The sequence below is a fragment of the Monodelphis domestica genome, chromosome 4, assembly GCF_027887165.1.
Source record: "Monodelphis domestica isolate mMonDom1 chromosome 4, mMonDom1.pri, whole genome shotgun sequence".
Classification (NCBI taxonomy): domain Eukaryota; kingdom Metazoa; phylum Chordata; class Mammalia; order Didelphimorphia; family Didelphidae; genus Monodelphis; species Monodelphis domestica.
In genome coordinates, this window is record NC_077230.1 from 130,433,169 (window position 1) to 130,457,748 (window position 24,580).

The window sequence follows — 24,580 nt, forward strand, 5'->3', positions numbered from 1 at the left end:
TTGGCTCAAGTGCCTCTATCTACATAAATCCTTCTGATCTCCCCAGAAACTGATGCTGCCTCAACTCCTACCAATTATCTTGCACTTATTTTATATACATTTGTTTTTACACATTGGTTGTTTTGAAAGGATGAATTTTACCCCCAATTTTGTTCTGTATTCTCAAAATCTAATACAGTCCTTAACCCAGTGCAAGTACTTAACCAATTATTATTTGGTGGTGAGTACTGACCACTAAATGGAAGAAGACATGCTCAATATAATTTCAAATGAATTGTTTAAACTTTCTCTTTTTTCTTGAAAAGGGGAAGAAAGAATTTTTGGCAAGAAGAAAAGAAGAAAGAAACTGTTTTTGGCAAAATATACTCATTAAATTATCTTATTAGGAAAAAAAAACATGAATGTGACTCAAAATAAATTGACAAAGACATTTAATTACAACATAACCATTGGTTATTATGGTGTAATTATTGGATATAATGAAGCAAAAGCATAGCAAGTCAATTAAAGACAAATACAACTTCTGATTTAACTCTAAACCATTAGAAGTCATTCAAAGGCACCTGTGCCACACATCCCTTGGAGAAGCAGATGCATTTTCTGCTCTCTCCTTCCCATTATCTTTTCCCTCATGATAATAGTCACCTCCACTTATTTTTACTTGGGGACTAAGGAACTAGGTAGTTGCAGCTAATCATTTATTGAGCATTAATTACATGGTCGGTCTTATAACTTGAAAGACTTTAAAAGGACATGTTCTGTGAAACCTTCTATAGTCAACAAGCAACATTTATTAGGCTCCTACTGTCACTTTGTGTAGGAAACACAGAAGCAAGGGAAGTCCTGGTAATTATATGAGTGATTTTACCATTATGGACAGCCAATCTGAATAATACCAGCCCCGATCTAGAAACCCATATTATTCAATCTAGCTGTCAACATTGACAAATCCATATCAGGTAGGCATGTAGCAAGGATATTGACATGTTACAAGATACAAATTTTCAGAATTGGCTAAAGAAATAAAAATGCACATTCAAATCATTAAGAGATTTACAGGCCATGTGGAACATAGTTAATGTTAAGAGAAAATAGAATCTAACTGGTCAAGTCAAGTAATTCTAAACAATAAAAAGAATATTATCAGAAATATCAACAGTGTTAACAGAATCAGTTGTCTCATTCATGTTATAGTAAACTGTGAAGGAATATGAATGCAAGCAAGAAAATTCAGAGGAATTTTAAAAAAGTTGAAGTATAGGTGATATTAGGGTGTTTAAACATACAAAAAGCTTGACTATCAAAAATGACCCAAGTAAAAATTACCAGATTAAATGGTTTATATAAGGCTATGGAAAAGCCAAAGTAATTTTTGGGAATTTATTCTATATGTATGTTTTTTTTTAAAAAGAACATTTCCTAATAAAATGGAACAAAGATGATCCCCATTATTTAAGATTCACAAAAAGAGGAATTATCAATTTTATGTCCCTATGCGACTCAGTCCATAGACAACAGAAAAACTGGATGAGTTAACAGAGATTAAGTCAAATAAGGAGCTGGAGAACAAATATGCATGAGATCCTTAGGGAATATGCACACACAAAAGCTGGCCCACACAAATTGGCTGGTCCTATTATATTGGGTTATAAGCTCCATACCTCTAGGGAAGGAATGGATTTGATACTAATGGAAACAACATTTGAGAGATCTCCCCTGTATGCCAATTGCCATTCCTGATGAGATTCCTGATTTAGGAACCTTGTGAAGGTGCCAAGTTATTTGATGATCTAAACTTTGATCCTGTCCCCAGAGAGGCCTGAAGGTGAATTCAGCAAGAATTGTAAAAATTCTAGTGTCATTAAATTACAGACCAGGGCAATGATGAGTCACTTTGGTATCTTCACAAAACCCAGGGTTGACACAGGACCTGGAATTAGGAAGATCTGAGTTGAAATATAGCCTCAGACATTTACAAGGTTGTAACTCTCAACAAAGTCACTTAATCTCTGTCTTAATTTCCTTAACTGTAAAATACAGATAACAATAACACCTATCTCACATAATTGTTATGAGAATCAAACAATATTTGTAAGGTGCTTAGTATGGTGACTCAAAGAAAAAAAACACTTAATAAATATGTATTTCCTTCCTTCCTTACCATATATGAGATAAATATCATTAACAGCAAACTTCAAAAAGAGATTCTAGTTTTTTTTTTGTTTTATTGGCCATAGGATATAGTAGAAAGAACAACTTATTTTTAGTATGAGAATATAGGCCCAAATTCTAACATTATTGCATAAACCTGAGAAAGTAATCCTCTTTGGGCCTCATTTTATTTTTCTGTAAAATGAGAGGTTTAAAATACTTGAATTTTAAAGGTACTATATCTATGACTCTATGAACATTTGAAAGACCAGAGTTCAAATCCTACTTCTGGCATTTATTAGTAATATGAATACTTAACTTTCATATCCCTTAAGCCAATTCATAGGACTTACTCAATAAGTCATAAAGAAAGTGTCATTTATATTCATAGAAGGAGTTTCCATACCCAGAGTTCCATTGAGTATTCTATTTTGGGATTATTCTGTACCTAATATATCACTTGAAATAAGAGGATGACCAATTTGGAAACATATTTCTTTTACGGTAATTGTTAAAGAATTGTATTTAGTCTATAATGATGGTGAATATATTTTTTAACAAAAAATCAGGGCAACTTGCCTTATTTCTGCAATTGTTCAAGCTCTGTTAGGAAAATATGCTACATGTTGCTTGTATGACTTATTAATAATAAATACCATGAATAAAGATCCCACCCACTGTATGTCTCATGGAACATGCATACCACACACATATCCACATAATATATCAGATAATATGCCTTTTATGGGTGCCAAGACATTTTTAAAACCAAAGTCATTTGGTCATTTGCTAAATATTAGAGTTAACATGGATTTAGAATGGGGTGGGGGTGGGAAAGAATATTTAAAATGGGATTGTTCCAAAAGATCTGGAAGATATGATCAGTAGATCTATCAATTACCAAAAAAATACTATCCTTCAGAAGCACTCCAATCTAACAAACAAAAGGCAACTATCAAGTATCCCTCTCATTTATGGACTGCAATATGGCTTCTTGGTGCTATACTTAGTTTTATATACTGTATATTCCCCCATAAACTCCACAAATATTTGAGCCACAATACAGGGAGAACCAGGCCTTGTACTGTTATCGAAAAAAGAATATATTATTAATTCATATTTATAGCAAGATGAGAGGAATCGTCAAAGAACAGCTCGATTTATTTCTTTCCAGAGAAGTGTAAACCTTTGAATATCAGAATGAAATGAACTGGAGTTAATATATTTTAGTTTCACTAAAGTAAATGAGGTAATGTCTAGTGAAATTGTGAAATTTTGTTGCCAAAATCTCCTCAAGTTGCTCTTTCTAGGAAGATTTTCACATAAGTAAAAAAATTTACAAAAAAGGCAAGAATAATAGGCTGATAAGTCTCTGACCTGCTCACAAGCATGATCAACATTAAGTTGATGGCCTAGTTTGACATCTTCATTAACTTGATGGAATTCAGTTCATACGTTATTTTAATGAACTCTGCTGTCCATTGCTCTGCAAAATCTGGACATTGTTCAACTGTCAATGACAATTCAGGATTAGAGAACAATATGTATAAGAAATGATTACAAAAATTTCAGGTTAAGTACAAATGTGTTTCTTTTTCCTTGCATAGAGTAATCTCTACTTTTTAAATTACTATATTATATGTTGTTAAATTTTAGTGTCACGATAGCCCTATTTTGTACAGATTTATTTAAATTTTGCAAATGCTGATTTTAAGGCACAAAAAATAAAAGTGATTTTGACTATATTCTCATAATTAGTTAATGAGAAAGTAGGACAAAATTTAGGTCATTTGAATCTTTCCCTGCTGAAATTATACTGTACTTATTTATCTGTGTGTTATATACATCAGTAGAATATAAGTTCCTTCATGTTGTTTTTTGTATTTCCAATGTATACACAGTTATTGTAGCTTTTTAAACCTTTAGTTCCCATCTTAGAATCAATACTGTGTTCTGTTCCAAGACAGATGAGTGGTAAGGAATAGGCAATGGGAGTTAAGTGACTGACCCAGAACCAGTAGGAAGTGTGTAAGGCCAGATTTTAAAATGGGACCTGCAATCTCTGGGTCTGGCTCTCAATCTATTGAGCAACATAGCCTCCCCCAACATGTTATTATTGTCAACAAATATGTGCCAAATAAATAGTTGATTTCTTAATGTTCTTTCCATCATACTATACTGACCCTGTTATGTTTAGAATTATACGCAAATTTAATAAACAGTACATTCAATGAAAGACATTGTAGCATAATGGACAGAACCTAAGGTTGATTCTCCATGAGAGCAGTGAAAATTACATTGTGTTTAGAATTTAGAATTAAAGTATCAGATATCAGATTTTAAAACTGACTAGTAATTATTTTCTAATGTTATAACTGCAAACTCATCCCCTTCAGTTCCTAGAACAGTGATTCTCCCTTTTTTTTTTTTTGGTCTCAGGGCACATTTATACTCTAAAGATATTGAAGACCACTCTGAGAGGCTTTTTCATATGGATTATATCAATTCATTTTAATATATTAAAAGTAAAATGTCTAAGCATTATTATAAAATGATTTTTTAATATTGTAGACCCTTAGAAAGGGTCTTAGAGATGCAGGGATCTCCAGTTTGCACTTTAAGAATCATTGCTCTGTATTGTGATTTCTGTGACAGCCATATACATATGTTTCTCTTCATTCTCTCAATCTTCAACTATTCCACAGTCTGGACTTACTGCTCTTTCTCTCAGGAGCCTAAGCAGAGTAATCAAGGTATAGAAGGGTGAGGAAGTTCAAAATGATGAGCATATTGACTTATAATTTAAAAAAATTCATCTTAAAGCAATGATAATAATAATCACCAGAATATTACCTCCAGAAAGTCACCTGATAATACCTTATCCTAATTCCACTCATTCAAAAACTATAATTTCTACTTTGTTTAGCCTTCTAATATTTATAGAATTGTAACTTTAAACAAGTAAATTTATTTTGTACTCCTTATAAGCTCTTTTATATAATCAAATTTAATCTATTAATTCTGTCATTACCCCCTTTTGTATCATGCACTTATTATGAGCTAATTTTGTTCAAGGATCATATTTTAGAGATCATAAAATACAGAAGTACCTGGCTATGTTTGGTATAAATTTATTTTCAATTACATTTTTAAGATACTTACAAAAGGCCAATGCAGGAGGTATTATGTTGACATCTTGTTTAATTAAGTTGCTTAATGAAGAAACTCGACAAATGATTTTGTGGTAGTTTGCAAATATCTGTCCCCATCTAGTTTTCAAGTCTACAAATTGGTCCTAGAAAGCATTAAGGTCAGACAGTAGTAGGAGAAATATAATTATTCTGAAGTATAATGATAGTTATGTCTTCAATGCTTCAAAAGATCTGTGGTATCATGGGTATGGGCATTCACACCCACTTCATACCTGAGTGGAAAAGTTCCAGATGTTGCTATGACCAAAACAAATGAACAAAAAGTTAAATCATGGCCAGCCTCTTGGCACATAAATAGTAAGTACAAAAATATACCTATTTTAAAGGGAAGCTTTGAGGAAAAGATACTTGCAGATATTCACTTCTCTCCTTCCCTCACCTTAAATGCAAGCATTAAAAGACTAGGAGTACAATTTTTGGTAAAAGGATGGAAAGGGTTAAAACACTATTGGAGCTAGGATTCATCTAGGTCATTGAGATGCAAAGGGACTTCTGAATTAGGGGGACCATTGAGTCATTATGGCATTAGGGGGTCAATGGCCTGGAGTGGCAAATAACTGGCAAGATGAAAGCAAGGCATTATTGAATTGTTTAGACTTACTCTCAGCCCTAGGTCTAATGGAAAGGATACATACAGGTTACATTTAGGAAGTTCAGTCCAGTTTAAAAGGATAGATACTCTACTCAGTAATCCTAAAACTAAGACCTAGATAGAAGAAATGAATTATCTACTCATTATAAATTTAGCTGTGGCTTTTTAATGGTGCATCCATCCTAGTAAGAGTGTTCAGAGTATAAAAGAATGAGGTAGAACATGAAATAGTGGTGTTTTTGATGAGGAAGAGAATATTCTTATTTAGATAATTCTGAATATACAATTTCTATGGTGGATATATATTCAAACATATAGCCCAGGCTGTTATTAACACTGATATACAAGTTTCTTTGTAGAAATAAAACATATTTTTAAAAAAATTTATGGTTGCCCATAAAAGATTCAAGTCTGATCCCATCTAATTGTGAAATTTAAGAAAACTTACAGATTTTTGATCAAAACATAATTCATGAAAACTAGCAAAAGTTATTTCTTCATTCCTCAATGTCTACAAAACAAAGGAGTAAAACACACATAGTTTAATCTTAGTGTTTTGTATTCATTGTTAAACTGGAACTATGATAAAATAATTATATATAGTTCAATATTATTGAAAACAAATTCTAGAGAAAATAGAAGTAGGATAAAGATAAGTAATAATGAGCCTGGGATAAGATAAATCTCTCTACTAAATTAAAATCAGCTGACTTTTGGAGAGTATGGATGACATCCTGGAATTTAATAAACACTCAATAGGTCCAACCAATTTGTACTATTTTAAAAAATGACACATATTGACACTTAGACCTTGTGAAGTTTAATACAGAAATATATAAAATGGACAAAGAATTAAAATTCAGAAAATAAAATTTTATTATGGCTATGTGAATGGCCATGAAGAATGTCTTCTGTTCTATGACTATGATACTGTGACTAGAGTGCAGAGACTTGAAATCCAGTCCAATAAAGCCAAGATCATTTTAAAGCCAGTCCAAAAAAAAAGAAACTAGATATCATATTTCAAGGAATCTTAAAAGAAAACTATGCATCTTTCAGAATCAGAGACCAAGTAGAATAAGAAAAGATATACCTGTCACCTCCTGAATGAAATGCCATAATGGAAGCCCACAGAAACATTGCAGACAAAAATCCAAAGCTTTTCCAAAGAAAAAATATTTTAAGTATCCAGAAAGATTTCAAGTATTGACGATTTAGTCATGATAACATCTGACATGGTAATCACTTCTATAAAGGAGAGCCTAAAATAAAATATTCTAGAATATATAGGATTTAGGCTTATAATTAAGAATAATTTACTCAGCAAAACTAAATATAATCCTAAAGAGGAAAAAGTGGATCTTAAATGAAATAGGGGACTTCTACATTCCTCATTAAAAGGTAAAAGTTGTGTATAAGCCTTGAAGTACAAACAGGAATCAAGGGAAATATTAAAACAGGTAAACATTCATGAAAAATTATAAGAGATTAGACAAGATTGAACTGCTTACTTTCTAATATGGGGAAATGATACATGTGGCCTTTAAACTCTATGCTCATCAAGCATCTGTAGGAGACTATATTTGAAAAGAAAACCTGGCAATAGTATGTCTAATTTCTTAAAAGAAGAATTAGAAGCAAAGGGAATTAATCCATATTTACAAGTGCCTATTATATGCCAGACACTGTTCTAAGACCTTTACAATTATTATATTATATCCTCACAACAATCCTAGGAGGTAAATGCTATTATTATCCCCATATTACAGATGGGTAAACTAAAGCAAAGTTAAGTGACTTGGCCAGGGTCATACAGCTAGCATCTGAAGTTGAATTTGAATTCAGGTGTTCCTGATTCCAGGATGAGTTTTCTATAAAATGCATCACTTCACTTCTCAAATACTCTTATTCTATAAGAAATTATTAAGGGAATAATTTAAAAGAGAACACTGTGTTCTCTTTTGTATGATTTGATACAGAGCAAAATGAGCATAACTATAATTTACCACATGCTATCATAATGACAAACAATTTTGAAAGACTTCAGAATTGTCTTTTCATGTCTTTTGACCACTTACAAATTGGGGAATGGCTCATATTCTTATATATCTGACAAAGTACTTAATGTATTTTAGATAAAAGACCTCTATCTTTAAAAAATCTATAAAGTTTACCCAACTTATAGCTTTCCTTCTAATTTTTACTAATTTTATTTGTACTGTTTTAACATAGTGTATTTAGAGTTATTTTTATATATCATACTTCTTTTGATCTCTTATTTATTCATGATTTTTTCTGTCCATAAAACTGATAGAAGAGATACTGATATCATGGCCAATTGCTATTCCATAGGATCCATAGGATCCATAGCTTGGTAAAAGAGATGAAAGATTCAGAATATAGAGATTTTTTTTAAAACCTTTACCTTCTGTCTTGGAACCAATACACAGTATTGGTTCCAAGGCAGAAGAGTGGTAAGGGCTAGGCAATGGGGGTCAAGTGACTTGCCCAGGGTCACACAGCTGGGAAGTGTCTGAGGCCAAATTTGAACCTAGGACCTCCCGTCTCTAGGCCTGGCTCTCAATCCACTGAGATACCCAGCTTTCCCCTATAGAGTGTTTTGAAGGAGAGAAGTTTGCATTTTCAATACATGTTTGTTTTGCTTGATTTCATGCTTATAATGACTTTTTTTCCTTTTCTTTCTCAGTTGTGGCTGGAAATGGATGAAGAGAAGACAGAACTTTGTTGATTAAAGAAATAAAAATTAATTTAAAAATAGGTAAGCAAAAATAAAGGAGGCTCTGTGGATACAGGCTTTGTTGGGGGAGTTCTTCTTTTCAAAGACAATTTACCATAAATATATTCTTCATAAGCTATTTTCATTAGTTCATCTCCCATCCATTTCTAATCCCTTCATAATCTGGCTTCTGAGTTGATATCTTCACCAAAACTGCTTTACCCACTGTTATCAGATATCTCTGTGCCGATGAATCTAATTGTCTTTTCTTAGCCCTCATCCTTTTTCATGATGACTCTTACCATATGTGACCAATAAGGAGTCATTGCAATACCTGTTAGGATGCTTAGTTTATCAATTCAAGTTTAGTTCAGGTACCATTTGTCTATAGAAAGCCTTTGATGATACTATAGTGCAACCCAATTCATCCAGAAGTCATTCATTAAGTAACTACCTTATAGGAAAAACTATGCTAAGCAATGGAGGATAGAAACATAAGTTGCTTTGTATTTGTTAACTTATATCAAATTTATCTCTCCCAAGTACTATAAGTCCTTGGAAGAAGGGAAAGATTTTAAAACATTTTTTTTTAATTTCTACATAGTAGGCATGTGATAAAAGCTTACTGAACTGAATTGAATTCAACCATCAGTGACTAGGAAACAGTTCAATGGTGACAATTTAGGTCAAGATATCCTAATGAAGTATCTTTTTTTTTAAACCCTTACCTTCTGTCTTAGAATGAATATTATGTGTTGGTTCCAAGTCAGAAGAGTGGTAAGAATTAGGCAATGGGGATTAAGTGACTTGCCCAGTGTCACCCAGCTAGGAAGTATCTGAGGCTAGATTTGAACCCTGGACCTCCTGTATCTGAGCCTGGCTCTCAATCTATTGAGTCACTCAGCTGCCCCTCATAATGAAGTATCTTGAAAAGGAGAAAGACCTAATATATCTTTCTTGAATTTCATTCCACCCTCTGGATAGATGGATGATAGCCTAGTCATCCTTTAACCAAATCATGGTTTTTCACAAATTTTGAAGGGCTAATCTCAATGTGTGCCATTTCTGCTGGATGTAATATTTAATTATCCTTGAAATATTATTGTGGTGTTTTTCATCTTGAATTTCCTCTTCTATAAGCATTTTTTTCTTTGCTTGCTCTTAATGTGAAGGGCAAAGCCAAGGATAATAGAAAGGGTGAGATGATTGTTTTATAGGCATAAAATAAAACTAGGGGATATCATTCAAGGGGAGAATCAAGCCTTCAATCTATAATTGAGATTTTCTAGACTTTTCCAACTAGTTTTTTTTAAAAGGTTTTGTTAATGTCTCTTTGGTTTTATATCATTTATTTTTGATATATCCTCTTCTATTTAGTCTTCTGTTCTAAGAATGAAAAAGCTATTGAAAAACAATAGAGATAGTAAACAAATGTGACAACATATATTACATTCTACTCCTACATTTCTCTTTTGAGAGTTGGAGGGTGTGTGTCATCATCTGCTCCCTAGGATTTAGAGTCTTCATTATAATTCATCAGAATTCATTTCCTTTTAGTAGCACAACATTGACTTTCAGGGATACCACTGAATCCAGATAGCTTCTCTTTTCCCAAGGGCCACAATCTTAATCATTAGGTCTATATGTTAGGAATTGAAAGGTATAAAGCTAACCTCTCAATCCTTCAATAATGTCACCCCACCTCCTGTCCAATTCCATGAATGTACACTGACCAACCACAATCTTTCTAACTTCAAATATAATGTACTCTTTATTACCTTATATGGACATTATGTCATCTTCCTAGATAATTTTATCTGATTAAACTAGTACTTTCTACCATCACACAGAAGAAAGCAAAGTCTTCATTGAACAGAAACCCAGAAGAATGAAAAGCCAGAAGAAAGATCAGGAATATGGGATATGCTGTCCATATGGTAGAACCTGCAGTATGGCACCCTGGAATCCAGGAGATACTCCTAGGTATCACAGATGCATCTGTGCCACTGTTTAACCACTATATTTTCTCTGTGATTTACAAAGAAATCTTTCCTCCAGCAAATTATTAACCTGAAAATGAAGAGGGAGAAGGTGAGGAGAAAAGGAGGAAGAGAAGAAGAAGGGGAAGAAGAGGAAGTATTTAGGGAAGGGGAAAGGATAAGTAGGAGGAATAAAAGGAGGAGGAAGAAAAATAATAATAATTAAATTTATATAGCACTTACTACATGCTAGTTACTGTTCCAAGTGCTTTATAAGTATTATTTCATTTGATCCTAAAACAACCTTTAGAGGAAGGTGTTATTATTATTAACAGTAGAGGAAACTGAGACAGGCAGGGGTTAAGTAAGTTCTTGCAGCTAATATGTCTGAGGTTGGGTTTGAATTCAGGTTTCCATAAATCCACCATTATTTCATACATTCTGTGACCTAGGTGCCTCTAAGAAGAAGGGAAGTCATTAGAGAGACCTCTTCCACAAACTCTGACTACATCAGAAAATCCCTCATCAGATCTGACAGTTTACATGTATTTTCATTGATGACACTGCTCTTTACTCTCAAGCCTATTAATAAATGAAAACAAACTCATTAGCAAATATGAAGTCTCCAAGTATATTTCAATGGCTTAAGTAAACTTCAGAGCAAAAAAAGGCAAAAAGACAGACTAGTGCTCCAAAATTTCCCACAATGCCTAATGGTATGAACCAGTGGAGAGGTGCCTCCACAGCTCCATATTCTCCCACAATAATAGGCCAGGCCCCTATGTTTATTTTTATAGCTTATCTATAACCCAGTGATGTATATAGCCATCTCTGACAATGTAAATCACTTTCCTCTGAATTGCTACCTTTTTTTTTTGGTAAAATTCCTTGGGTACATTTTTCAAAATGATAAAGGTATTAGCATTCCACTCCACACTTCTCTACCCTCATTTATAAGTCAAAAGTTATAATCATGAACCAGTATTGTTCAAACCATTTGAGAAGTAAAACCAAAAATGATATTCACAGATCTGGGAACCAAGGAAGGAAATGAAATATATGTGTGCTGAAGAAGAGAAAAGAAGATGAGTAAAATGATGGGAAAGTCTTCTGCAGATTTTTTTTGTCCTAAAAAGGAAGCATCTACCCTTTTTTGAGATCCTATCAAGTAAGAGATATGCCCTATTTTTGATGTAATGGAGAAAAATTGATCTCACTATGTCTTTCTTCATTATATCTCATAGGCAGTGCATCCTATCATTTTTTAAACTATGAGGTACTGAAACTTGATACATTTTTTTCAAATACTATATGCCCTGCTTTGCAAATTTCACAAGAAGGCCTTGTGACTAAAGAAACACCACTGGCTACTTTTTGTTTCATTTGCCACAGCTTACAGTATCTTTGGTACCAAGTTTCATTCCATGTTAGTGCCAGTGATGGTACAACAGCTCAAATTTCTCTACTCTGAATTTGGATAGGGATCTTAACCAAGAAATTATAACTTATAAATATGGGAAAGTTTCCTGTATCATCCTTGGTCTTGTGTAGATTTCATCTCTGTCCATTATGCTTTCCTGATAATGTCTTTTATATGTCAAATCAGTAACTTACTCCCAGCAGCAGTCCTGAAACTGCCTCCTAGTCGGCTTCAGAAAAGCATATTCTTTGTTTTAAAGCTATTGTGTGTGACTTGAAATCCCAACCTCCTCCCTTTTTCTTTTTGATTAAATAGGAATGGACTAAAAATAAAGTATTTTGTAGATTCTCTGTTATTATTATTTTTTAAAGCAAGAGATGCCTTGGCAGATTCAGATGCTACACATGGGCTTAAAGTGTTTGCCAATATGATTTTCCAAATTCTCTCCCAAAGTGGAAAGAATTTGGCAGGTTAATTTACATGACTGAGAGACAATATAGAAGTTGGTGTAGGGGAAGAGGAAGATTCACAACACCACTTCTTCCTACCAGTATTAAAAAGTCTGCACTTGAGGTTCTCCAAAAGTAACAATGTCTCCTAAATTGGTATGGATTGAAGGAGGGGTGCTTTTATCATTACAATTTAAAAAGAAATCCAACTAAAGAAGAAGATAAGGTAAGAAGAAGGGCATACACCAGCAAAAGACAAAAATTAGGGGAGAAAAAATCAGGACAGCATTTTTCACCAAGGATCTTCTTATATGGACTGTAATCCTCATGGGGGTATGGGAAAAGACAGAATAAAAAAAGTTACTCCTCTAAAGTAAAGGAAGGGGGGGAGGAGGCAGAGAAAAGAAAATAGCATATTTTCTGTAATGACTTTATTTCTAGAAAATAGTTTCCAGAAAGGTTGCAAAAATCTTTCTGGGTCAGTACAGGGTAGGTCCATTTCAGTAAGGAGATAATCAGAAGCACAGACGTCAAATTGCAAATGGAAGAGAAAGAAAGGGGGGAAGAAAAGGATTGGGGTGAGGAAAAACCACATTTATCTGACTCAACAGAAGCAGTTTTGATCAAGAGAAGGAAAGGAAGATCAGGAGCAGCAGACTATCACAAAGAAAAACCAGTCAGATATCAAACGAAGACACTGTATTTAATCTGAGAGATTAAAATATTCTAATGAGTCCCTTCTCAGTATAAAAGAAGTGGGGGAGGAATAAAGCTGAAGAACAGGAGGTAAGGAGGCTAGTAGCCTACCACGGAGGTCTGTATAGCTCCTCAGCAGGGAGGCCAATACACATGCTGCTCCTCAGTCCCTCTCAAAAAAAAATTCTTAAAAAAAACAACAACAGAAAAAATATATTTCTGGGCCATCAATCAGCATTAAGCTGCTTAGAGGTGCGGAGCAATTCGATACATGCAGTTGCCAGTAACAACAGGACACACACTCATTAGGAGGTGGGGAGGGGAGTAGGAGTAGGAGAGGAAGGCCTGGGGTGATGGGTGACAGAGAGTAGAGCCCAGGAAGTAGCCTGCCACTGGGGAAAGTGAAGGTGTAGGAGGTACATATTGAGAGGAAGGAGCTTTCCACATGGTAAGAGGGAGGACAGCAGGCCCTTCAACATCTGGGCAGGGAATTCCCAAGACACAGATCCTTTACTCCACAGCGTTTTCTAGACCCGCCTTCACCCATAGTCAGTCCAATCTTCCTATAAACTATAAAGTCCTCATAAAACAAGGGTAATGCCAAGGAGAAGGAATAGCCCGTTGCTTTGGCAGAACCACAGCCACCTGGGAGTTCCTCCTCTACTCTCAGAGTAGACCTTTACTCCCCACCCCCTTTCGGTGCTGAGTGAGTGAGTGAGAGAGAGAGAAGGAGAGAGAGAGAGAGAGAGAGAGAGAGAGAGAGAGAGAGAGAGAGAGAGAGAGAGAGAGAGAGAGAGAGAGAGAGAGAGAGAGAGAGAGAGAGAGAGAGAGAGAGAGAGAGAGAGAGAGAGAGAGATTCCCTGTAGTGAAAGCTAATGTGTGAGTGCACACACACATACACACACGTGTGTTTGTTTCCATTTGTGTTTCCAGAATTTTAGTAGGATTCCTGCTTGTGTCAGAGCAAAGACCCACAGGTGGAGGAAGGGGAAGGGCAACTGCTTCGGAGGCAGAGAAGGAAACAGCTCTCTGGAGAGGGGTTTGGGGGCATAGGCACACAAACACACAAACACACACACTGTCATTGTGATCTCGACCCTTTCATCATGAAGGCAAAGAGTGGAGACCACCTCTTTTAATTTCTATCCCTTGCGTGGTAAGAGCGAAAAGAGTCTGGCACAAGGAGATGGAGATGAGAAGATCTGAAAGCTCTTAGACAGTGAGGGAAGGAGGAGAGACAAGAGAGAGGGGGGGGGGGGAGGGGGAAGAGAGAAAGGAGGGCGGGGAGGGAGTCCGCAAAGTGGGAGCGAAAGGGATCAAGGGATGGGGGCAAGAGAGGACATGAGGGCCATCGAGGAGGGGGAGCAGTGAAAAGGAGAGGAACGCCAGGCCAGAAGGGAGAGCAGGAAGGAAGACAGGGGGAGGCAGAGAAGAAGAGGGAGAGCTGTAGGTAGGATGGAGGGATATAGAGGGACAAGGATCTAGCTCCTTACCTGGCCTGTGCTGAAACATTTTGAAGCCAGGAGCGGGGTGGGGGAGCTTCCCAGCCGGGGGCAGACACTGTAATCCTATAAAGTCTGGGGAGGCCAGGCGCTGGCCGGAGTGCCGGGAGTTGCCAAACTTCCCATGTCCAGAGCGCACGGCCGCAAACGGCAGCAGCGGCGGCGGCAGAGGCGGTGGCGGCAGCGGCAAGCAACCCGAGTGAGCCCTGGCAGCAGCTGCCCAGCCTGGCCCGGCCCTAGCCCCCCTTGCTCTCTCTGCCGCCACCGCAGACAGGGAAACCTCTCGCTCCCTCTCTCGCCTCTTCCGCTTTGTTGTGCTTCACTGGCTCTTATTTTTCCTCCCCCCACCCCCCTTCTCCTCTCCCTCTCAGGCTGTGGGACGTTTAACATGTGTTTGGGGAGGGCCACTCGGCTTTGAGGTGCCACTTTCCTTGGGGAGGGGAGCTTAAAGAGCAGATCAAGAGAGCGCCCGGCTGGGGATGCTCTGTGTGCGATCCTGCTCTGTGACTCTGGCCCATTAATTCCCGCCCCTTACCCCCTTACCCTCCCCTCCTGTCCCCAGCCTTCCCTCCCCCCCCCCAACCCCCTCCAAGAAACTGCTTAGGATCGGGACTGTCAAATCCAGCCCATCTGCTGCAATCATAATCAGTCTCAACTGAATGGTTCTGACAAATCTGTGCCTGCAGCCGGAGTTAGAAAACCAGAGTGAGAGAGTAGCAAGGAGGAGGAGGAAGAGGAGGGAGGTGGGGGAGAGAAGAGAGGAGCTCAGAAAGGGGATGTATGGGTTTCTATTGTCTGCTGTGAACTGAGGAACTGAAGGAGTAAGACAGGAATTGGGAGGGGAAGTAGAGTTTTCCTCTCTGTTTTTAGTAGGAAAAATAAATGCATCCTCCCCACCCTACCCCAAACCTTTCAGCCTTGATCCAACAGATATCTGCTAATGAACCAAGGCAAGAAATGGTACCTTTAATCTGATTATCATTGTGTTATGTCCAGTAGGTTTAGTGATCCTTTGAATTCCTATCCTTGGCAGGTAGGGGCTGAAAGGACTTTAGTTTTATAGTTCTCAAGTAAGCATCAGTATGGACTTGGGAATAATGCTTACAACAGGAAAATTGGGCATGTGATTGGAGAAGATGTTTGGCTATTTGCCAGCTGCTGGCATTCTTTTAGGGAGCATGGAATCTGCCTGCAGGTGAGAAAAGAGGAAGAATATTTCACATAATGTCAGAGTTCCTCAAGGTGTACATTTTTGCATGGTATTAATGTTAGTTTATTTATGTATTTATTTTAAATTCAATTAGCAATTAATAAAACCACATTTAAAATCAAGTTTCCTTTCTCAAATATTTTTTTTATTTTGGTAAAACATTGTTCTCTTTTATAAAAAGTAATATAATCTAATCAACTACAAATATATCTGGCTCTTTTTTTAATAATAAAGTATCTCTGAACCCAAAAGACAAACCACTGACTGAAAATTTAAAACTATAATCAACAACTATAATTAATGGTCCTTTTAAGAAAAAAATTATATCTTAGATCTGAGGAAGAAGGAAAACAATAAGATCTTCATCTATTTTGTGTATGTTTCTTTAAAGATGATAAGAATAATATTCAATTATTGTGGATGATAATCTATGCTAGTGCAATAGTTTATTTAATATCAGTTGTTGAAGGCAGAAGAGGAAAATATTCTTGGGCATTCAACCAATTTATTCTTAGAGGTATGTAAGTTCTGCAAAAATGCATTATACCATGAAGACTGAATAGAATTTTAAAATAGTGTCCAAATGGCTCCTTGCTTTATATGTGAAGAATGTATGTAAGCCACATTAAGCTCTCACATATCTAGGCAGGAACTGTTTCTTTCCCTTATTTTATAAGTCACTGGAGCTTAAAACAATGACACAAACTCAGTGGCTAATGACAACAGGAAGATATCATTTTGGCATTGTGATTAAAATGACATACTCCTGTCACAGTAGATAGTTGAGGGCAAAGCAGGGATTAATTGTTCATTTCCCAAAACATAATCAAGCACAGAACAGTTATATTACTCATCAGATTTGTTTGTTTGATTAATATTAGAGAAAGATAATGAAATCTGGTTAAAAAATATTCTCTGACCACTTTTTTTTAACTTTGTCCCCATTTCAGAGAATTTTTAAGAATATTTTTAGAAATTTAAGTAATGACCTCTAAGCAGACACTGCAGTCTTGGAGAAAGAGAATCATGTCAGGATAACAGGTGCTTTGCAGAACTCTACTATTAACTCCATGAGCATGACCAATTTACATTAATCTTTCAAGGACTCAGTTTCCTCATCTGAAAAATGAGGGCAATAGTTCCAGAGCTATGGATAAATGTGGTTAATATAATATAACCTGATCATAGAGAGGCATATAATACTCCTAATATATGTTTTGAGATGTATCTCATCATGTACACAGACATTTGATATTGATGGCAGAGCAGATTGGAAAGCTAGCTTTAGAATGAGGAAAATCTGAGTCAAAGACCTGAACACAAGGCCTGCCTGTGTCAGATACTTACTATGTTGGTTGTGTTACCATGAGCAAGTAGAAAGGTCTCAGTGCTCTATAAACTCTCTAAAATTGAGTTGCTATTTGTATTGAAACAGGAAGTTTTTACCCAGTGAGTGGTCTACTCTGAGGAAATCCCAGGTTCAAACCAATTCTGTATGACCAGCAAATATAAACTGAAAGTAATTTAGAAAGTAAAAAGCATTAAATAAAATGTAAGTTAATATCACTTCTAACCTACACAATTATTAGTTCATCCATGAGTTTTTGTTTTGTTTTGTAAACTCTCTAACTTCTGTCTTAGAATTGTTACTATTGGCTCTAAGGTAGAAGAGTAGCAGGGTCTAGGCAAAGTAGGTGTTAGGTGACTTGCCCATGGTCACACAGCTAGCATGTGTCTGAAGTTAGATTTGAACCAAGATTTTCTTGTCTCCAGACCTGGCTCATTATCCACTGAACCACCTAGCTAATCCTGAGTTTTTAATCATATCTTCTTAGCTTATATCTTGAAACTCTCCAACTGTAAGTTGTTCAATAGTGCCTGACACTTCGAAATGTAAACAATTTTGAGATTTTCTTGGCAAAGATACTAGAGGTTCGCCATTTTTCTTCTTCAGTTCATTTTACAGATGAGGAAAGTGAAACAAATAGGACTAAGTGACTTACCGAGGGTCACATAACTACTAAGTGATTGAGTTCAGATTTGAACTTAGAAAAATTAGTCTTCCTGACTTCAGGATGGGTACTCTATCCACTCTGCCTCCTAGATGTCCTAAAACAAATTTAGTAATAGGAGCTATCTTTAAAAATGTTTGAGGATAAAGGCTACAGAGTGAAATAAATGTGTAATAAGAGGTAAAATATTTTAAATATTTTAATAACTGTAATAATGTAAGGCAATCTTGAGGGGAAAAAGTAGATATCTTATTCTGAGAGATAGGATTGGTATTAATTTTACTAGTTAATATTTTAAACATGTCAATGTTTCATAGAGTCATATTAATTTCTATTAGAAAAATAATATAGTATGAGAAAATTCAGGAAAATAACAAACTAGTGGCCATGGAGAAGAAATCCAGTTGACCCTTTCACACTGTTGCTTTTAAGTCTGGAAGAACCCTTTCATGGAGAATGATTTTATTAGGGTAAAAATAACAGTCAATCAAGTTAATTTAATAAGTTCTATTTCAAGCACTAGAGGAGGCATTGAAAATATGAAGATAAAAGTGAAAATAGTCCATGACCTCAGGAAAGTCACATTCTGTCCAGGTGTAAAAATGTGTATGTATACAGGTATATGCAAAATAGATAAAGAACAAATATAAGATGATTTAGGGGAAGGTACTAATATCTGGTAATATTAGGAAAGCTGAAAGTGGGCTTAAGCTGATCTTTGAAGAGAACTTTAGGAATTCCATGAGCTAGGGGAGAAAGGAGTGCCAGTTCAAAGGCTAGAGATGAAATGTGGTGTGCCCAGAGCATAGTGAACAATAAGACTTGAAAGGTAGGTTGAAATCAAACTTTGAAAGCTTTAAATGCCTAAAAGGAGTCTGAAAAAGGTAGTTTGAGTGTAATCCTAAAAGAAGTCAAGGAAGCTACCTAAATGGAACTGCTAGCAATAGAGCAAGTAAATGATAGCAGAGGAAGATTTTGGATCATCCAAGGAATTCATCTGCCACAAAATCAGTAGAAAAGTAAGCACAAAGAAGAATAATTTTTTTTCTTAAATCTGAGATTTGTTTCAGTTGTGTTCGATTTTTGTGACCTGCCTTTGGAGCTCTCTTGCCAAGACATTGGTTTGCCATTTCCATTCCCAGTTGATGTTACAGATGTAATACTCAGGCAAACAGGGTTAAGTGACATTCTCAGGGCCACAAAGCTAGTACGAGTCTGGACCTGGATTTAAAGTCAGGTGTTCCTAACTCCAGGATATGTACTCCATCCACTTCCACACTAGCTGGTGACAAAATATGAGATAAGAGACTATTAAAATTTTTAAGATCATTGCTGAATTACTAAGGAGGGAAAGTTAGCAAGGAAAAACTTTTCAACTTTGCAGTGAGAATCTGAAAGTGAAAAGGAGTTCAAAACTAAATTCTAAGTCATTAGAGAAATGATTAATGGGAGAGAGCATGGATGTAGGAGTTGTACAATAGGTACTGAATGCAAGGAACGCAAAAGAAAAAGCAAGAATGTGGCTAATAAGCCAGTCTGGACTGTTATACACATTGGCATGAATAAGCTTTTGCTGAAGAGATTATTTTAGTGTAAAGGACATAATTTTAGTACCTTAAAGATAGCTACTGTTCATTTTATCTCTTTAACTCTTCTATATAAAAGACATCAAAACTCCCTCTTAAATAGGATTTTCCTGTGAAAGCACTATGAAAATGATCTTAGTTATTTTAGGTCTGTTAAAGACTTATCATTCAAGACTTCTGTGTTTTTATTTCAGTCTGTTTTATGCTTTCCCTTCCTTTGCTTATTGAATCTGTCAGATTTGACTCTTAAGCCCCAGGGGACAGGAACAATACATTGCACACAATGCCATATATTATGGAAGCTAAATGCATACTATTCTGTAGGAAAATTATTTAATAGTAAAATATTATTACATGATCAATACCCCTTGCTTTAAAACACATTTCAGATTCAACTCATATGATTTCCCAACACACTTGATTTTCACTGTTAAACTATCCACAAAAGACTACCTTCTAGTAGAGACTATCTTATTATGATAGCTTTGAGATACTTCAGTAATTAAACCCTTTGGCTACCATGACAAATAGTCCCACCTTTTACTGATTTCTACTCTGCAGAATTAAAGTCAGATGCCAAGACATTTTCTACTTGCCTGCAGTAAAGAAGTAACAGTCTATTATTTTATTATAGCATTTCATTCATTCATAAAATTATTATTTATTGGGCACCTGCAAGGCAGTACCAGCTATTGTAATGGGGTTGGATAATGAATTATGAAAGCTCACAGTCCCAACTATGTCAGGTACTCAGTATTATTGACTTAATGATGAATAAAAGTGAGTTCATTGCCTCTAAATGTACTTTTTTTAGCAGACTAAATTCTTTAAATTTGGTCTTCAATCCTATACCCCAAGGAGATGGTACTGTAATTCGAACACTTAGGAAACTGAAAGAAGAAAATAAGGTATATTTTCTGTAGTAGTCAGGTGGAATAGTAAAAAGAGCATGGGTCTGGAAGTCAGAAAGCCTTGTGTCCAAATTCTGATTCAGGTATTTATTAGCTGTGTGACTGTGGGCAAGTCACTCAAACTCTGTCTTAGTTTCCTTGTTTGTAAAATGGAGATAACAGTTCCTACCTCACAGCATTTTTGTGAGGATCAAATGGGCTAGTATATTTGAAACACTTATAAATATTATTATTTTGAATAGTACTATTATGCTCATTTGATCAATGGGAACATCATGCCATATTATTTTGATTTTACTTCTCTTATCAATCTTTCCCATTCTAACTTTTTTCTTATTTCTGTACATTATATTGATATCCCATTGATACAATTCTCTGTGTTATGCTTTTTTGGTATTCTCTAGTAGTTTCTCAATAAGCAGTTGACACTTGGCAAATGTTGATTGATTTCATAAGAGAATGAGAGGGAGAGACAGAGACAGAAGAGTCAGAGAGAAAGAGACAGAGAGAGAGAGAGAGAGAGAGAGAGAGAGAGAGAGAGAGAGAGAGAGAGAGAGAGAGAGGGAGGGAGGGAGAAAGGATTAGGTGTCATCAAAGACCACAAGGAATCATTTGTAAAATCAAAAATTGCAATTCAACTTTCTTCCAGGGATTCTATTTGCAAAACATATTTGCTCCTACTTCTTCATTAACTCAACATTTTTTCCAGGGAGACACAATGCTACATTTAAAGCATACATGATCATATAGAATGTTTGCCACTTAAACATCAAATTCTATCTCAACATTCTAAGAAATATTAGGAATATAGGAATCAAAAGAAGCAAACAAAGACTGGAAAAACCTTAAGCTAGACCATACCATCTTTTAAAATTGTAACAATAGATAAAATACCAATACTGGAAAAAGCATAAATAATTAAAATATTCAATAATATTTTGCAAAAATATTCTAATTGAATCTACTGTATATTTTATAATGAGTTCAGGTTCTGATGGTATATATGACTAATAAAGTCTTAACACAAAGAATGAGATATTCTGCTAATTAGCTCTTTACAAATTACCTTTTTCATAGGTAGCAATAACGGCAAAAATTATTTTCTAATCATTAAAAAGCATTATTCTTGATGAATTCTTTTTCTCAAAAGTTTTGTATTTTTGAGACTAATAGAATTGTAGTTTCTTAACAAAATTATTGCAAAATTTCAGAAAATTCTTTCAAGGGGGAAAAAGTGGTAGATGATTCTTGATATGTATGTATGCATGAAAATATAATTAGGAAAAATAAATCCAAACTCCACCAAAACATGATGGAAATGGAACTATCAATTAAAACTTTTGAGAAATAAATAATAATTATTGCCAACAATTCCTTGAAAAACTAAGCTCACTTTATTCCTATAGTCAAAAAGTCTAATAAAATATTGAAATAATGTAAATAAAACAAAATCTTATTTTAGTAGGAAATCTTATCCAATAAGTTCATAGTTCCTCCATTTGCAGTTGTTTCACCTCTAAAAAAAAGACCTAATATAGGTGAATAAAATTTAGATAGGATGAGTGAATTGATGAAAGGAATAAGGAGAAGAGATTATCATTTGAGGAGATCCTAAGATAATTGAATAGTTCATCTAAAACATGAGTTCATAATGTGGAGCTTATAAGATTATTAAGTATTTTGGTAACTATGATTCAGTAAAATTGGTTTTCTTTATAATCCTATGTATTTTATTTTATGCATTTAAAATATTCTGAGGTGTCCACGGGTTTCAATGGATTGCCAAAAGGGGTCATGACAAATAAAGTTTGAGAATTCCTAATGTAGAAAAACATTAAAATGAAGGAATTATTGACATAAATAAAATCACGTATACACATAAAAAAAAAACTAGAGAAATTTTACAAATTCAAGAATATTTGAATGAGGGAATATTCCTCAAAGACAGAGGATTTAGGACTAAGAAAAGAAGATATTATTGCTCAGTGTGAATAGTAATCTTGTGGAACTCTTAAGAACTGCCCAAAAGGTGACTCTATAAATAAAATAAAAATTGCTAGATTATAAAATTAATTAATAGATCAAATTGGGATAAATGCTTAGACTCTGAAATTCATCTCAAAGAGGATTATCATGTGCTTCTACAACATATCAATTGATAATTCTGTCAGGCCTTTAGGTCTACTCCTCTGGGACAATTCTTAGCTTTTTACATAGCATTATGAAAAGCAGACATGACCTGGAATGGTTCTTCCTTCCCAAAGCACAACACATTGGAAACTATGAGAAATGAGTACAGTTTATATAGAGTAAAGAGATGACCTAAGAAACCAAACCAACTCATCACCAAAAGTCCATCTAGAATGATCATTTTTCAAGTGTCAAAATGTCACTTCCTGTTTCTAAATAAAAACAGAAGGGATACTTCCAGTTTTCTATTTCTGCAGAAGGAACTAGAGCTTTGAAATCCCATGAGAAAGTTTGCATAAGAATTTTTTCAGGCTTTGTACTTAGGGTTGTTCATATTAGAGTCAGGAAAGCTTCCAGACACTGTGACCCTCTGAACTTTTTGTGATTTGTTTATCAATATCTATACAAACATTTCAGAATTGTATTAGCATGCTTCCTTGTAATATATCTGAATGGTTTGAGCAGTTTCACCAGAGACCCGTTCTAGGCAATGAACCCAATTGCCTGCTTTTTAGGCTAGACTCCTACCCTGTCCCAGTAAAAATAAATAAATCATTTATTTATTGTTTTCCAGAATCTATGACCATAAATGGTAACCTAATTGCCAACAAAACCATTCCTGCCCCTCTTTACCTAGTCACTTTCTTCCTTAAAGTATTACCTGTTAAAGTGTGTATGAACTGTTCACTTTTATCTCTGTGAATATGAGCACAAGTCTTTATGAGGCTAATATGCAGGACATACATCTCTGATAATCTTGCCTGCTAATTAATTCTCTTACAGCCATTTGACAGGAATAATAATCTTCTCTATATTTATTGTGAAGAGAACACCCATATGACAAAGATAAATGTGAACTTTACATAATAATTTTTAACAATTATCATAAGTTAAAAGTAATTTTAATGTTAACTTTAAAATTATTTGGAGTAAGATGATAGTTGTACTTTAATTCTGTCTGGGAATAGATATTCTGCTCTAATTATGGTTTTCCATTCAGCCAGAAAGATAAACATGTAAAATGTTTTTAATAATGTTGCAGCTGTTAGAAATAAATCTCTTTTTTAAAGCTTTTCTTGACTTGCCAAATTAAATCACCTACAGCATGAAGGACAAATGATCTTTAAAAAGGTAAACTCCTTTCCATAAAATGAAAAATCATTCCATAACATCACAAAGTAGGTGAAAGCACAAAAATCTTTATATAAGACACAGAGAACCAATTGATAATGCTTGCAAGAATGTCTGTGCCTAGCAAGGTCGCCAGTCAGTTCCACCTACTCTAAATAAATTGTATTTTAAGGTCTTAATATTTTCCCCTTTCTGACAATATTCTCATTCTTTCTTTCACTGTTGTTTGCCCTTCCTCCTCTAATCATATGCTTTGATCTGAGTATATTAAATTAAGTTAATTTATATTCATTTTCAATGATAATGTAGGACACACCTCTTTCTTCCATCAGGGAGCTAAATCATTTCTCAAGTAGATTAAAACAAACTTATGCCAAAATCAGGAATGATCTAATTCACTTTTAATTATGAATCCCTCTGACTTATTAATCATCAAAAAGACTGGATATTGAAGATAAAGTGGATATGAAACAATATATTATTAGTATAAGGAATCCATTAAGGGCAAGGGAAGGTGGGACACATTTCTAAACTTAAAATACTTCTTGCTCTTTCTTGAAATAATGATTTATATATACTCTGTATATACAAACGATATTGATGTACATGATGCAATGATAGAATTTCAGGTATTTTGGCTAAAGATTATTAATATTTCCTACCCAAAACTTGGATTTGAGGGGGTGACAGAAATTTAAGATAATAGATTTTTACTATGGTTATTCTCGTCACAGAACAGGATAAACACTAGGCTTACTGTAAGCCTAGTGTTTTATATATTTACATATATACATATATAGAG

General features: G+C 35.0%; 1 protein-coding gene and 1 long non-coding RNA gene across 8 annotated transcripts in view; one reads left to right on the forward strand and one right to left on the reverse strand.

Moving 5' to 3' along the window:
* Window positions 1-8,764, forward strand: part of LOC130454085 (uncharacterized) — a 44,412-nt gene extending 35,648 nt beyond the window's left edge. Inside the window, exon 3 of the long non-coding RNA XR_008911760.1 lies at window positions 8,663-8,764. This is a non-coding gene — a long non-coding RNA (uncharacterized LOC130454085). The remainder of the gene's footprint in view (window positions 1-8,662) is intronic.
* The window catches only part of NCKAP5 (NCK associated protein 5), a 1,174,517-nt gene that overhangs the window by 698,892 nt on the left and 451,045 nt on the right, over window positions 1-24,580 (reverse strand). The window contains exon 1 of one of the 7 annotated variants that reach the window (XM_016422618.2): window positions 14,730-15,222. The exons of the other annotated variants lie outside the window; for them this stretch is intronic. The gene's annotated coding sequence lies outside the window, so the exon portion shown is untranslated. Of the gene's footprint in view, window positions 1-14,729; window positions 15,223-24,580 lie in introns of those variants that run through there. 7 annotated transcript variants of the gene reach the window in all.